The sequence below is a fragment of the Globicephala melas genome, chromosome 4 (genome assembly GCF_963455315.2).
Source record: "Globicephala melas chromosome 4, mGloMel1.2, whole genome shotgun sequence".
NCBI classification, from domain to species: domain Eukaryota; kingdom Metazoa; phylum Chordata; class Mammalia; order Artiodactyla; family Delphinidae; genus Globicephala; species Globicephala melas.
In genome coordinates, this window is record NC_083317.1 from 95,995,868 (window position 1) to 96,011,608 (window position 15,741).

Below are 15,741 nucleotides of genomic sequence, written 5' to 3' on the forward strand. Positions count from 1 at the left end.
ACAACCTGGGATAGCCTCCCCAATCAACCAGGGTCAAGCTGTCCTATAAGTCATCGACAACAGCATCCCAGACCTATGCCAGCTTACACTACTACCATAAACACCCACCTGTTTTTTCCATTCTCTCAGGATTCAGAAAATATAACATACACATCTCCTTATATTGATTAATTTCATTATTTTTATTATAGTTGATTTACAATATTATATTGGTTTCAGGTGTATGGCACAGTGATTCAGTATTTTTAGATTATTCTCCATTAAAAGTTATTACAAGACAATGGCTATAATTCCCAGTGCTATCAATATATCCTTGTTGCTTATCTATTTTATACATAGTAGTTTGTGTCTCTTAATCCCATACCCCTATCTTGCCCCTCCCTCCTTCCCTCTCCCTACTGGTAACCACTAGTTTGTTTTTTTAATCTGTGAATATGTTTCTGTTTTGGTGTATACATTTGTTCGTTTTATTTTTTAGATTCCACATATACATCATATCATATAGTATTTGTCTTTCTCTGACTTATTTCACTAAGCACCTTATTTCACTAGGTCCATCCACATTGCTACAAATGGCAGAATTTCATTCTTTTATATGGCTGAGTAATATTCCATTGTATACATAGACCATATCTTCTTTATCCGTACATCTGCTGATGGATACTTGGGTTGCTTCCATATCTTGGCTATTGTAAATAGTGCTGCTATGAACACTGGGTTGCATGTATCTTTTTGAATTCATGTTTTTGTTTTTTTTCAGATATAAACCCAGGAGTGGAAATGCTGGATCATATGGTAGTTCTACTTTTAGTTTTTTGAGGAACCTCCATACTTTTCTCCATAGTGGTGGCACCAATTTACATTCCCACCAAAAGTGTACAAAGGTTCCCTTTTCTCCACACCCTTGCCAACATTTGTTATTTGTGTTCTTTTTGACGATAGCCATTCTGCCAGGTGTGAGGTGATATCTCATTGTGGTTTTGATTTGCATTTCTGTAAAAATTAGTGATGTTGAGCCATCTGTATGTCTTCTTTGGAAAAATTTCTATTCAAGTGTTCTGCCCATTTTTGATTGGGTTTGATTGTTTGTTTTTGGATATTAAGTTGTATGAGCTCTTTATTTTGGATATTAACCCCTTGTCAGCCATATCATTTGCAAATACTTTCTCCCATTCAGTAAGTTGTCTTTTTGTTTTGTGGATGGTTTCCTTTGCTGTGCAAAAGTTTTTAGGTTTAATTAGGCCCCATTTGTTTATTTCTGCTTTTATCCCTTTGCCTTAGGAGACAGGTCCAAAAAAAGTATTTCTACAGTTTATATCAAAGAATGTTCTGCCAATGTTCTCTTCTAGGAGTTTTACGGTTTCAGGTCTTACATTTAGGTCTTTAATCCATTTTAAGTTTACTTTTGTATATGGTGAGAGGAAATATTCTAATCTCATTGTTTTACATGTAGCTGTCCAGTTTTCCCAGCACCACTTATTGAAGAGACTGTCTTTTCTCCATTGTATATTCTTGCCTACTTTGTCATAGATTAATTGACCATAGGTGTGTGGGTTTATTTCTGGGCTTTCTATTCTGTTCCACTAATCTATGTGTCTGTTTTTGTGCCAGTACCATGCTGTTTTGATTACTGTAACTTTGTAGTATAGTCTGAAGTCTGGGAGGGTGATAGCTCCACCCCAAATCATCTGAAATTCCTTTTAAGTCATTGATTTCTCCAGTGTTTAGACCAAGGACCATAGACTTCTTAGTCCCCCAGGATTTTCAGGTCAATGAAGAATTGGGACATAGGCAACAAGTATACAGATTTTTTTGAGAATTTCTTTTTTGAGAAATATTACTGGACACTTAAATGGAAGGACTTTGTCATATCCATAAGTTAGGTCTCCCAAGCTCAGAAAGTAGGAAGTAAGACCTTTTAAGGTCAAAATCTCATTGTGTACAGTTCTGTTATTTTCATACTGATTTTTTTAGGCATGAGACGAACAGCAGAAGTTTCAGAGATTAAGAGAAGTTTTGGGGGACAGGTAGGCCCCTTAAGTCAAATAATTCTACCTAAATATATATGGTGCTTTTAAGTTTATAAAGTATTTTATGGAGATGATCAGATTCAAACCATCTAAATCATGCTCCTGAACCTACATTCAATGAATAATGCCAAGATGTTCGAGTGTCAGAAGTAGTAACAGTGGTCTTTTCCCTAATTTGACATAATGAAAAAGTGCCAAAAGATGAAAAAGAGACACATTCACATGAACAGAATAAAGGAAAACAAACGATATGATCATCTTGAGAAATGCAGAAAAAAGTTTTTGACAAAATTCAACATCCATTCATGATAAAAACCTCTCAGCAAAGTAGGAATCGAGGGAAATTTCCTCAACCTGATAAAGGACATCTATAAAAAAAACTACAGCTATCATCATACTTAACTGTGAAAAACTGACCACTTTTCCCTTAAAGGAACAAGGCAAGGAAAAAAAAAGGCATAGAGATTAGAAAGAATAAAGTAAAACTCTTTGCAGATGATGTTTATACATACAGAAAATGCTAAGGCATCTACCCAAAATTTACTGGAGTTACTAAGTTACTTTACTAAGGTTGCAGATCAATTTTTAAAATTGTATATATATATATATATATACACACACACACACACACACACATATATGTATGTGTGTATATATATATATATAGCATATATATAAAACAAAATTTGAAAATGTAAAAATTGCCATTTACAGTAGACTTTAAAATGTAAAATACATAGGAATAAATCTTTTAAAATGTGTACAAATCATCAGGGACTTCCCTGGTGGTCCAGTGGGTAAGACTCTGCACTTCCAATGCAGGGGGCCCGGGTTCAATCTCTGGTCAGGGAACTAGATCCCACATTCATGCTGCAACTAAGAAGCCTGCATGCCGCAACTAAGAGTCCGCATGCTGCAACTAAGAGTCCGCACGCCACAACTAAGACCTGGAGCAGCCAAAATAAGTAAGTAAATAATTTTTTTAAAAAAATGTACAAATCATCAATGCTAAAAGCTATAAAACACTGCTGAGAAGACAACAACAACAACACTGCTGAGAGAAACTAAAGACCTAAATAAATGGCAAGATATACCATGTCTATGGAAGATTAATATTGTTAAGATGACAATGCTCTCTAGATTGGTAGATTCAATGCTGTCCTGATCAAAATCCAACCAGGCTTTTTGGTAAAAACTGACAAGTTGATTCTAAAGTGTACATGAAAAATGCAAAAGATTCACTTTGCCGTACAGGAGAAACTAACACAACATTGTAAAGCAACTATACTCCAATAAAAGTTAATTTAAAAAAAAGAAAGAAAATGCAAAGGGCCAGAATAGTTGAAAATTTTTGAAAAAGAACAAAGTTGAAGGGCTTATACTACCTGATTTCAAGACTGATAAACTACCGAACTGAAGATAGTGTGGTACTAGCTTAAGAACAGACAAACAGATAGAACAGAGTAGAGAGTTCCAACAGTCCACTTGATTTACAAGAAAGTACCAAGGCAATTCAATGGAGGAAAGGAAAGTCTTTTCAATAAATGGTGCTGCACTAAATGGATAACTGTATGAAAAAGAAGGAGCTCAATCCCATCTCACACCATACTCACAAATTAATTCAGGATTGATCACAGGCCTAAATGTAAAAGCTAAGACTAAAGCATTTAGAAGGATAACAAAGAAGAAAATCTTGCAGCCCTGGGGGTAGGTAGAGAATTATTAAGCAAAACACAAAAGCACCAACGATAAAAGAAAAAATTATAAAGTAGACTCATTAAAATTAAAATCTTTTGCTTATAAGAAAATGAAAAAGCAAGAGATATACTGGGGGAAAATATTCAGTACACATGTATCTAACAAATGATTTGTGCCCAGACTACCAGACTATCTATCTATCTATCTATCTATATGTCTACCTACTTAACTACCTTCCTACCTATCTATCTATAATGCCTACAGATCAACAGTAAAAGGACAAACAACTCAGGGCTTGCCTGGTGGCGCAGTGGTTGAGAGTCCGCCTGCCGATGCAGGGGACACGGGTTCGTGCCTCGGTCCGGGAAAATCCCACATGCCGCGGAGTGGCTGGGCCCGTGAGCCATGGCCCCTGAGCCTGCTGAGCCTGCGCGTCCGGAGCCTGTGCTCCGCAACGGGAGAGGCCACAACAGTGAGAGGCCCGTGTACCACAAAAAAAAAAAAAAAAGACAACTCAAAACAAAAATGGGCAATATACTTGAAAAGACATTTCAAAAGGAAAATGAACATATGGTCAACAGCATGTGAAAAGGTGCTCAACATCATTAGTCATCAGGAAAAAGCTAATTAAAAGCACATAGCCATACAGTTTCACATCCATCAGGATGGCTACAAGTAAAAAGACCAATACTAAGTATTGGGAAAGACGTAGGAGTATAAAATGGTACAACCCCTTGGAAAAGTCTGGCATTAAACATACATCTATCCTATGATCCAGTACTTCCACTCCTAGGTATTTATGCAGGAGAAATTAAAATACATGTCCACAAAAAGACCTGTATGATAACACCAAATGCTAGTGAGCTTGTGGAACAACAGGAACTCTCACTGCTAGTGGAAATACAAAATGGTACAGCCACTTGGGAAGACAGTTTAGATTGGCGGTTTCTTACAAAATCAAACATATTCTTATCATACGATCCAGCAATCACCCTCCTTGGTATTTACCCCATAGGAGTTTAAAACTTATATCCACACAAAAACCTATACACAAGTCTTTATAACAGCTTTATTGATAATTGCCAAAAGTTGGAAGCAACCAAGATGTCCTTCAGAAAGTGACTGGATAAACTGTGATTACTTAGCATTAAAGAAAAAAAAAAAGCTATCAAGCCATGAAAAGGCATGGAGGAACCCTAAAAAATGCATTTACTAGGTGAAAGAAGCCAATCTGAAAAAGCTATATACTGTGTGATCCAACTATATGACACTCTGGAAAAGGCAAAACTATGGAAACAGTAAAAAGATGAGTAGTTGCCAAGGGTTAGAGGGGAGGAAGGGATGAACAGGCAGAGCACAGAGGATTTTTAGTATTACTCTGTATGCTACTGTAATGGTGAATACATGTCACTATACATTTGTCCAATCCCACAGAATGTACACCACCAAGAGAGAACTGTAATGTAAACTTTGGACTTTGGGTGATTACAATGCGTCAATGTAAGGTCAACGACTATAACAAATGTGCCACTGATTGGGGATGCTGATAATAGGGGAGGCTATGCATACGTGGACACAGGAAATATATGAGAAATCTCTTCAGGAAACTGTACCTTCTGCTCAATTTTGTTGCGATCTAAAATTGCTCTAAAAGATAACATCTATTAAAAAAAGGCTTGTACACAGTTAGGAAATATTTCTTAGATATGTAATTAGAAGTGCAAACCATAAAAGAAAAGAAATTGATATCTTAGACTTCATCAAAATTTAAAACTTTTTTCTTTAAAAGGTGCCATTAAGAAAATAAAAATATAAGTCAAAGATTCATAGAAAATATTTGCATGTCATATATCTGATAAAGCCCTTGCCTCTAGAATTTAAAAAATATTTGAATATTTTACTTCAATTATTTTTATTTGAATATTTTATAGAATATTAAAATTTTTTTGAAACTCCATATGACGATGGTGACAACCCAATTAAAAAAATGGGCAGGGCTTCCCTGGTGGCGCAGTGGTTGGGAGTCCGCCTTCTGATGCAAGGGACACGGGTTCGTGCCCCGGTCCGGGAAGATCCCACATGCTGCGAAGCGGCTAGGCCCGTGAGCCATGGCCGCTGAGCCTGCACGTCCAGAGCCTGTGCTCTGCAACGGGAGAGGCCACAACAGTGAGAGGCCCGCATGCCAAAAAAAAAAAAGGGCAAAAGATTTAACTAGATATTTCAGCAAAGCAGATATACAAATGACTAATAATAATAAGCACGTGGAAAGGTGCTAATCATCATTAGTCATTAGGGAAATGTAAATTTAAACTGTTATAAGGGAATTCCCTGGTGGTCCAGTGGTTAGGACTCCGAACTTCCACTGCAGGGGGCAGGGGTTCAATCCCCGGTCAGGGAACTAATCCCGAAAGTGGCGTGGCCAAAAACAAACAAACAAACAAAAAAACACATAAACTGTAATAAGATACACTCATACAGCCATTAGGATGGCTATAATTTAAAAAACTAACAATATTGAGTGTTGGCAAGAATGTGGAGAAATCAAAACCATCATACATTGTTGGTGGGACACTACAGCCACTTTTGGAAAAGTTTACCAGTTTCTTAAAAAGATAAACTTACTATATAATCTGGTAATTACACTCCTAAGAATCTACCCAAGAGAAATAAAAATATAGGCCCACACACACCTGTACATGAATGTGCACAGAAACATTATTTATAACAGCCAAAACCCAGAAACAATTCAAATGTCCATCAACTAGCGAAGAAATAAATAAAATGTGGTTACATCTGTAAAACTGAACTATTCAACAATACAAAGGAACAAGCTACTGATACATGCTGCAAATGGATGAACTTCAAAAATATTATGCTAAGTGCAAGAAGCTAGACACAAAAATCCTACATATTCTAGGATTCCATTTATAGGAAATATCCAGAAAAGGCAAGAGACAGGAAGTAGGTCAGTGGCTGCCTGGGCTTAGGAGTGGGGACTTAAGCCGGCATGAGGGAACTTTGGGGGTGATAGAAATGTTCAAAAATTAGATTGTGGTGATGGCTGTACAAATCTATAAAAATCATAGAATCGTACACTTACGATGGGTGGATTTTATGGCATGTAAATTGCACCTCAAGAAAACTGTGTTTTTAAAAAAGGACTTGTAAAAGAATGGTCACAGCAGTTTCCTTCATAAAAGCCCCAAACTGAAAACAACCCAAATGGTCTTCCAGGCAGAATGGACAAATGAATGGTTGTATAATCAAAGAGTGGAATATCAGCTATTAATAAAAAAGAACAAACTACTGAAATACACAACATGCATGAATCTCAAAAACATGTTGACAAAAGAAGCCACTTTTGTTTTCCTATTGTACACTGTATTCCATTCATAAAAGAGTCTGTTGTTTGCTGTAGACAACCTCTGAATCAATCACACTTATTTCCAGAAAGTATAGTGTGTGTGTGTGTCTATTTGGAAGTCATAACATGTCAAATAGTTAATATAAATGAATGGCTAATGATTTAATATTCAGTTTAAAATGTTTTAATTATGTCATGTGATACACACAAATATAATATATGTATGTTATTTAACATAATCGAACTCATTCATTCTGTGCATATTCATTTGCTCATTTACTCCAAACATATTTATAGAGGGCCAAAAATATATTCCTGGCAACCAAGTTCAAACCATGACTCAATCACAAATACAATGTTGATATATCACTTCTTCTTCATGACAGAATCTGAGTGTACCTTTCAGAATATAGTTTACTTAACATGAGTTTCCTGGTCTGCTCGAGGGAGGAAAAAGTGTTACAAACCTAACGGTCACAGACTTATGAAGCAAAAACAAGTTTGGTGCCAGTCGGGAACTGCAGATTCAGGACTAGTAAGTGAGGCTGTCATTTCAGGCCTCCACAAACTCCCCGTCCTGCCTGCGCCTGCCACTGGAAGGCAAGTAAAACGTGCAGACACACCCTGAAGGAAGCTGCTGCCTGGTGAGTGGACTCAGGATTCAGGCCAGGAGGAAGAAATGCCACCATCACAGGCAGCTACCCACCCCCACCCTTCAGGTAACTTCCCTCCCACTCGCCAACCCCCTTGGGAGTCACACCTCAGAATCTGCTGTAAGCTGGGCCTTGACGTGTGTGATGATGAACAAGGAGTGATTGCTGCTCCCCAGAGAATCTGTCTACAGACCACACTACCCAGTGCCCGGGAGGGTATCTGTCAGGGTACTTCCTATACTCCTCCTGCATTTTAAAGAGTGTTTAGAATGGTCATGCCTCTTGATTCAGTATCTCCACTCCGGAATTCACCATAAGGGAATAATCAGAGCCGAAGGAAGTAATTACGGCCTGAGCAGCTCACTTCAGCATACTTATAATAGCCTACAGAACACTCTCCCACCCCAAAAGGATCAGAGCAATTCAAATGCCTCACAATAAGGAAGTAGTCAAATGATTTATGACAGTCATGAGATGGACTACTATCTGTAGCCATGAAAGACAAGCTCTTCAGAAAGATTAAAGTACGAGAAAATGCTGACAATACAATGTAAGATGACAGAACTGAGATAAAAGCTGTATATACCAGGGTTTCTCACGGTGGGGGGCGATACTGTAATGGAATTCCTCATGCCTTCCAGAGGTTCTGCTGATCCCTGAGAATCAGCGTAACCGAGAGGCGTGAGCTGTTATCCTCAGACAGTCTAATGGTAGGGGATGGGAGGCTGAAAACCAGTGGTACATACAGCATTATTCCCATATTGGGTAAACCTGAAAAATGTACGAATATACACAGATCAGAGGTAATTAATGCCAGGCCACCTGTGGTTGGTAAGGTCATGGCCTTGTAGACCAATACTTCTCAAGCTTGAATGTGGATCTTGGTAAAAGCTGGATTCTGATTCACTGTGTCTGGGGTGGGCCTGAGATTCTGCACTTCTAACAAGCTCCCGTTGCTGCTGGTCTGCAGGACACACAGAATCAGCAGGCAGCAGGGGCAAGGATACCAATGGGAAATGGCAGGGGCTGTGGAGGGAAACCCCTGCAGAACAGTCAGAAGGGAGCAGCTCTGTGGGCTGTTAGCTGGGGTGGGGAGGGCCGTGGAGGCTGTGCAGCATCTCACTGGAACACCTGGCTGGAAGCGGCGCAGGAGAAAAAAAGGAGGAGAAAGGCAACAGTTCCATGAAGGTCCGGACCTGGGCAGGAGGAGGAGGCAGCCCAGTAGCCCAGAGCCCCGCCTCCCCCTGAGCCCCACTGGTACCTCCGTGAATGGGTCTGGGCAGGAGCTGTCAACCGGGAGACCTCTCCCTCAGCTGCTGGCAGGGGACTCTGGGGGCGACGGGCTACCCCTCCGTTCAGCCTCCCTGGACACAAGGGATGCTTTCAGCTTCCTGAGAACACCTCTGCTCTCAATCTCCCCCTTCCCCTCCCCAGACGTCATCACTCCCTATGACTCCTTAAGGGCATAAGGAATACGAACACGGGTTACCTTCTCTGATAAAGCAGAACGCACAGCCCACTCCTCTGTTCCCACTTCTGGGCTCCCCTCTGGCCTGAACCTCAGTTCACTTGTGTACCTCTCCTGACAGAGAGCAATAGGGAAGAGAAACAAATGCAAACAAATAAGCCCGCAGCACTGGTCAAAGATCAAATTGGAGAGCCCTTTGAAAACTACAAAATGCTCTGCCAGTACAGGTCAACAGCACCTCTATTATTTCTCCAAGTTAAAAGTAAACCCCCTGGGGTACCCGGTCTTTGACTTCGCCACCAAAGGGCAGGTCGGACACAGTACTTCACGGGGCCTGGGTCAGGGCTTCGTATTTGTTAGCTGCTCCCAGCATTCCCGTGAGGAGGGCACGTCCCCAGCTGAGGGAAGAGGCGCCGGAGAGGACTCAGGTGGCCGGAGCCCCGCCGCCGCGGCAGACGCATCTGCCCCATCTACGCAGTCCGCTCCTCCCCCACCAGGGGCCGGCGGGGGGACCCATCTCCTTTCCAGAGGCACAGAGCATTTCAATCCCCAGACCACAGGGCCACAGCCCCAGTTCCCGGCCCGTTCTCGTCATCAGTCCCAAAGCTGCCCCGCCAAACCCCCTGCTGACATCTGTCACGGAGGACATTTCCTCAGGCCACGAGGCAGGCCAGGCGTTCTCTGAAAACAGGGAGGTCAGAGCTGGAAAGCGTGTCTACCCTGCAGCCTGCCTTCTAAAATTCTCGGGGGGAAATCCCCCGAATAAAGGCCAAAGCGAAGGAAGGCGGGGCTCCAGCGACAGCGACAGCCAGCGCTCAGGGAACCCCTACTCCACGCCGGGCCCTCCACGCGCCGCTTCATCCTCACAGCCCTGTGAGGTAGGTGTGCTCAGTACTTCCATTTTACACAGGAGAAAACCGAAGGGCAGAGTGGTTAGAAAAATAGGTCAAAGTCAAGGTCACACAGCGAGGTGGTGGGAGAACCAGGGAGACATCAGCCACCTGGCGAGAGTCCACACTCGGGGGCGCCACGCTTCACCTGTGTTTGCTGAGGCCGGTCATCAACCTAGTCTCCTTGCAGGCCGTGTGTTTGACCAGGGAGTAGTAATCACCTACCTGAGAACACGCCCAGAGCTCCCCAGAAAGGTTCCGATCAACCCGCCGGCCTGGCACTTAGGAAAGCCCTCAGCCTCTAATGTCCTTCTTCCAACCACACAAGGCAGCCCGCCTGCAGCGCCCCCCGTCCCACGTTTCTTCTCACACTGGGGTACGCACACACCTAGACTCACAGCTCTAGTGACAAAGGTCATAAAACAACACCTGACGTTTCCTCAAAACCGCACGGCAAGGTTCCATCTGTACTTCCTTCTCAGCACCTCTGCCTCACCATGCCCACACCTCCACGCAGCAGCCACGAGTACTCGGAACTCAGGGAGAGGAAACAAAGATCTAAACGGCAGCCTCCCCTGCAACGAAACTCCACATACAGACAGAGGCGGGAACATCTGTCCCACGACCCTTGAGCGAAAGTTTCAAGATGAGGAATCAGGCCACTCTTGGACTTGCACCCCAGAAACCTCTCAAAGGCTGGACTAGGGCGCCTCAGTTCCTCCTGCCTGCGGAGCTTTCCGATGGGGCCATGCCTCAGTGGTGTGCAGGACAGATCTGTCACCAGCTGGAGAGGGGTGGGCAGAGGAGGGGGAGGGGATTACTTTCTGGGGCCCTCAGAGCAGAGAGCCAGGGCACCATCTCAGGATCCCTCTGGATCCCAAAGTCAGGCTGCTTAAAGACAGAGGGCTTCTTGGTGGCCCACCCCTACAGGACACACTGGGGAACCCCCCCAGGTGCACAAGACCCATCTTCCTGCTCACAAAGAGTCAGTAGTTTGGGGTTTGGGAGGCCCTCCTTTTCTCTGCTGCAGCGTGCCCACACATGTACTCCATTTTTATTGTATTGCAGGGGTAGTAAGCTCTAAAGTTCTATGTAAACGAGTAACACAGACAGGGTGTGAGAAAAATGATGACATACCTTGTATTTTCTGTCACAGAATCACTGCAGAGTAAACACAAGAGTGTTCATTCTCTCAAAGGAATACGCTCTTTCCCTTTTTCTTGGGACAAGAGCCCCCAAGCTCTCTTGGGTTATTCCATATTGGGTAGATGCACACGTAGGAAGAACTCTTACTGTAAGAAACAACGGTGCAAGTGCGATGGTCCCTGGGCTCAAGGATGGGGACCACGATAGGGAGTGGTGGAGACCAGGGGGAAATGGAGTACACTACCCTTCTCTAGAGAGAAGGCTGCTCCAGTACCGCCTTCAGGAATTCTTGGGGGCAGAATATTTGAAACCTCCCAATTGTCAACATTGGCTCAGCTTTGTTTTTGATTTTCCCAAACTCTGCGCTGGCCTGATAAAACATCCTTGTCGGCTGGATGTGGCACACGGCCCCAGTTTGTAACCAGGGCAGTTGAATGTGGCAAAAAAGATAGCTTGCCTTGGGCTTCCCTGGTGGCGCAGTGGTTGAGAGTCCACCTGCTGATGCAGGGGACACGGGTTCGTGCCCGCGTCCGGGAAGATCCCACATGCCGCGGAGCAGCTGGGCCTGTGAGCCATGGCCGCTGAGCCTGCGCGTCCTGAGCCTGTGCACCGCAACGGGAGAGGCCACAACAGTGAGAGGCCCGCGTACCAGAAAAAAAAAAAAAAACTCTTGGGTATGGTAGCTCTGCTGTCTGCTAGAGTTTGGACCAGCACAGAGGCTGGAAATAACGTAAACTCTAAGGTCCAACAGATCTGAATTTGAATCCTGGCTCTATTTTTACCAGCTGCCAGACCTCAAGTGAACTACGAACCTCTCTTAGCTACAATTTCATCCACAAAATGGGTTGAAAATACCCAATTTAGAGAGCTTTGTGAGAATTAAAAACGTGTGTGAAGATGACTTGAACTCTTAATGAATGTTAAATTTCCTTCCCCCATATCTCCAAAGAAACCACCTGGCAAGCCTTCGCTTCTCTAGATTTTCAAATTTCTCATCTGCTAAAAACTAAAATAATCCTCCAGCACCGCTGCTGAACTTCACAGGATGGGATGAAGTGATGTAGATGAGAGCTGAGTGCTTACAAATTAGAAGAGGATTATTGAGTGGATTGCCAACACCCTTTCCTCTCGTTTCTAGGCCAACAAAGCAGTATGTAATTTGCTTTTCTAATGTGTTTATACCCTTCCATAACATGATGTGGGAGAAGATGGTGTCACATTTGTGGTAATTCCTTAAAATGGCGATTAACAATCAACTCTCCAGAGTCCGCCCAAATCTACCATCCTCTCACAGAGGAGAGCATACATGAGGTCACTGCCTGTTCACTTAAGAACCTGGCAAGTTTCTTTTCTCTCTCCATGTTCTTGTCTCAGAGAACTGAGGTCGAAAATAAAGTCACTTAACAGTTGCGTATTTCTTTGATTCACACAAAGAAAACTGTCACAAGCCAAACAATTTCACTTAAGTACCATCATGAATTCACTAGGATATTTCCCAACAGTAAGGGGATTTTGGTTGGTTCTCTCATTTTCCCATGCACTACGAGGAAACTGGGACATGCTCTGGCATTTCCTCAACTGAATCTGACTTAAAGCATCTTTACAACCTCTTTTATTCTAGTGAATCTACACGGGCAAGGTCTAGGCTGAGGGCATTCATCTAACACTTCAACTTTCAGCTATCACTGATATCATTTACTTGCGTTGTTTTCTCTTAAAAGCAAGGAGGCATTAAAATCAGTTCCACGATATCTACTAAGAAATGTGGGTTTATCTTGCGGGACTATATGCCTCCCTTTCCTCCCTCTATTGAACTTTAATAGCTCCCTCATGAGATCATCACTTTTCCAAATTATTAATCAGGCATGATAGAATGAGTAGGAATTATATGATAAATCCAGAGGGGGCAAAAATAAGCAAGTTGGATGAATACATAGATACAACTTCCCATGTCCCTCCTCTTGAAAGCAAGGTTCTTGGAAAAGAATACACAGAAATTTCAGGAGCCAGTTCTTTGCTAAATATTTACACTGCATGATACCTGAAGCAAACAAGGTAAGGACAGGAAACAGGCCACACACAGAGATAAGATCTCTCTCTTGGGTAATAAGTCGAGCTCCACTCACCTTGTGATTCGTTTTCATAATGTTGACTTTGTACTGATGTATACAGTGCTTCCAAAAGTGTACACAAAACCTAAGTGTGTACGGGAGTGTTCACTACTCTGGGCTCTGTTTTTTGATGAGCATAACTTAGAAAGGATTTGCGCAGTTCAGAAAAACTGCTAACACATTTTATACAACCTGTCCATTTCGAGACAACTCAACCCTTATGCTCGCTAATACCCTTTGTATAAAAAAAAAGCTGACCCAGCATCCACCTGCATCAACTTGATCCTCTCAGCTTTGTCACACTCAGCAAATACCCTATGCCTTCGCAACAAAATAAAGCGGCACCCCTGGGAGGGAGGAAAAGACTTGTTATGAGTCTGCAGAGGCAGCCTTTATACCCAGCTAACAAAGAGTGAGGATCTGTGGAAGGCTGTGAATCTAGAACCACTAGTGTTACCTTCCAAATCTACCTTCTGCAAAAAACCTCCACAAGTGGTGTTACGTTGAAAGGAAAATGCCAAACATACAAAAGCAGAGTCAAGAGTACAAGGCAGTCCGTACCCCCACCATTCATCCATCTTCAACTATTAACAATTCATGGCCAATCTCCCTTCACCTTGTTCCCCCTCACTTCTCCGCTAGCAGCCCTCCCCCAAACTGGCTTATTTTGAAGCAAATCCTCAACCTATATTTCAAGTTTAGAATGTATTTTTAACAGATAAGGGTTTCAAAACAACCCTAATCATGATACTGTTACCAAAAGTAACTAAACAAAACTAATATTCTTAATACTAAAAACCAGCCAGTACAAATTTCCTCTATTGGCACAATTTTTAAAAAAACTATTTTCATCAAATCAGGACCCAACCAAGGTTTACACATAGCATTGCCACCTTCTGTCTCTTAGTCTTTAAACCACAGGTTCCCTCCATCCCTACGATTCTCATAGCAGCCAGGCTGATCCTCACCTGCAATTCCCAGCAATTCTATTCTAGAGATACCACAAAGAAACTCCAGTCTTAGGGGCTGTCAAGAAAAAACGAGTATGTTAATTAGTCGTTTCATAGTTAAAGAAGTTTAAAAGTAACCTGAAAAGCACAAACGAAATTGATCTGACCTGAAGCCATGAACAATTCTGAGATCCAAACACTCACTCAAGTGTCCGTTGCAATTCTGGTCTGTGGTGGATTTATCTCCGGGGTTTGAACGACCCCCCGCCCCGGCCCTTACCCGAGTTATTTGCACAAGCAAAGCAATGGTGCGAGGCAAGTGCGTTTCCTCCCAGCTGGACCTTCCTCCGCAAGCCGGGTCCTCGCGGTCGCTTCCGGAATGCGGGGGGCGGGGGACCCCGCTGCCACCTCCCGAGACCACCTGCCCAGGTGAGAAGAGGAGTTTCACTGAGCCAACAAATTCCGGAGGGCGGTCCCAAGTTATTTAGAGAGAATTTTGAGCCATCCAGGCTGGGCACAGAGGAACCACCCAGAACGCCACGGTCTCAGAGAACAACCAACCTGAAAAGCCCCAGGGCTTAATCCCAATGCCCGGCGTTCGCGGGAGCACCGTCCCCAACGCCCGAGGGCCAAGAGAGGGGACGCAAAGTCCGCCCCAACGAATACACGAGCATGTGTGCCCGTGACTATATGCCCACCTGTGTGTTCCAGGAAGGAAAGTTGCACACACTGATGTTTTACAATGTTTAATAGCTCTCTCCCCTGGAAAGGGGGTACGAGCTGGATGTGAGTATACACCCAACCTAGGCCACCGGTTCCATCCCTGCACCCCACCCCCGGGTCCAAACCCGGGGCGGACCCGGGGCGCGAAGGCTACGATCACCCCCCAGCCGGAGCGCGGCGTCCTCGGCTTTCAGTCCAGGGCCACCACCCACTCCAGGATCTCTTAAGTAATAAAGAACCCCAGCCCCTGAATCCCCGGGAGTGAAATTCCTCTCCCTCCCCGACGCGCAGAGCACAGCCATGGAAGCGGAGAGCGGCGCGGTGCCGTCGGCCTCCCCACCCCGGAGCCCCGGGTGAGGAGGGAAGCAGCTGCGAGACGCCAGGCGCGAGTCCTCGCAACTCACCCGAGGCGCGGCGGCTCCCGGTTCCCGGCTCGCGCTCCGCGTCCGCGGCGCTGGGCGCCCGACCAGACCTGCAGCGAGGTCGCCGCCGGGCACCTGCCGCGCCCGGCCCCAGGTGACCGGGGACAGGCCGGGGCTGAGAGCACGGCCCCCGGGACCCCGCAGCAACCCCGCAACGGCCCCGCGCGCTGCTACCAGGAAGTGCGGATGCAATCCTTTGAGCGCGCACGCCCCGTCGCGACCCCAGCGGGAGACTGGCCGGAGGGCGCCGCCTGCGGGCGGGGCGGCGAGAGGCGTCCAGGCCGCC

General features: G+C 44.3%; 1 protein-coding gene across 2 annotated transcripts in view; it reads right to left on the reverse strand.

Moving 5' to 3' along the window:
- The window catches only part of GPR160 (G protein-coupled receptor 160), a 31,390-nt gene extending 15,755 nt beyond the window's left edge, over nucleotides 1-15,635 (reverse strand). Inside the window, exon 1 of one of the 2 annotated variants that reach the window (XM_030863835.3) lies at nucleotides 15,438-15,635. The gene's annotated coding sequence lies outside the window, so the exon portion shown is untranslated. Of the gene's footprint in view, nucleotides 1-14,590; nucleotides 14,711-15,437 lie in introns of those variants that run through there. The other variant, XM_030863838.3, reaches the window with a different exon arrangement.
- Between the last annotated feature and the right edge of the window lie 106 nt (nucleotides 15,636-15,741).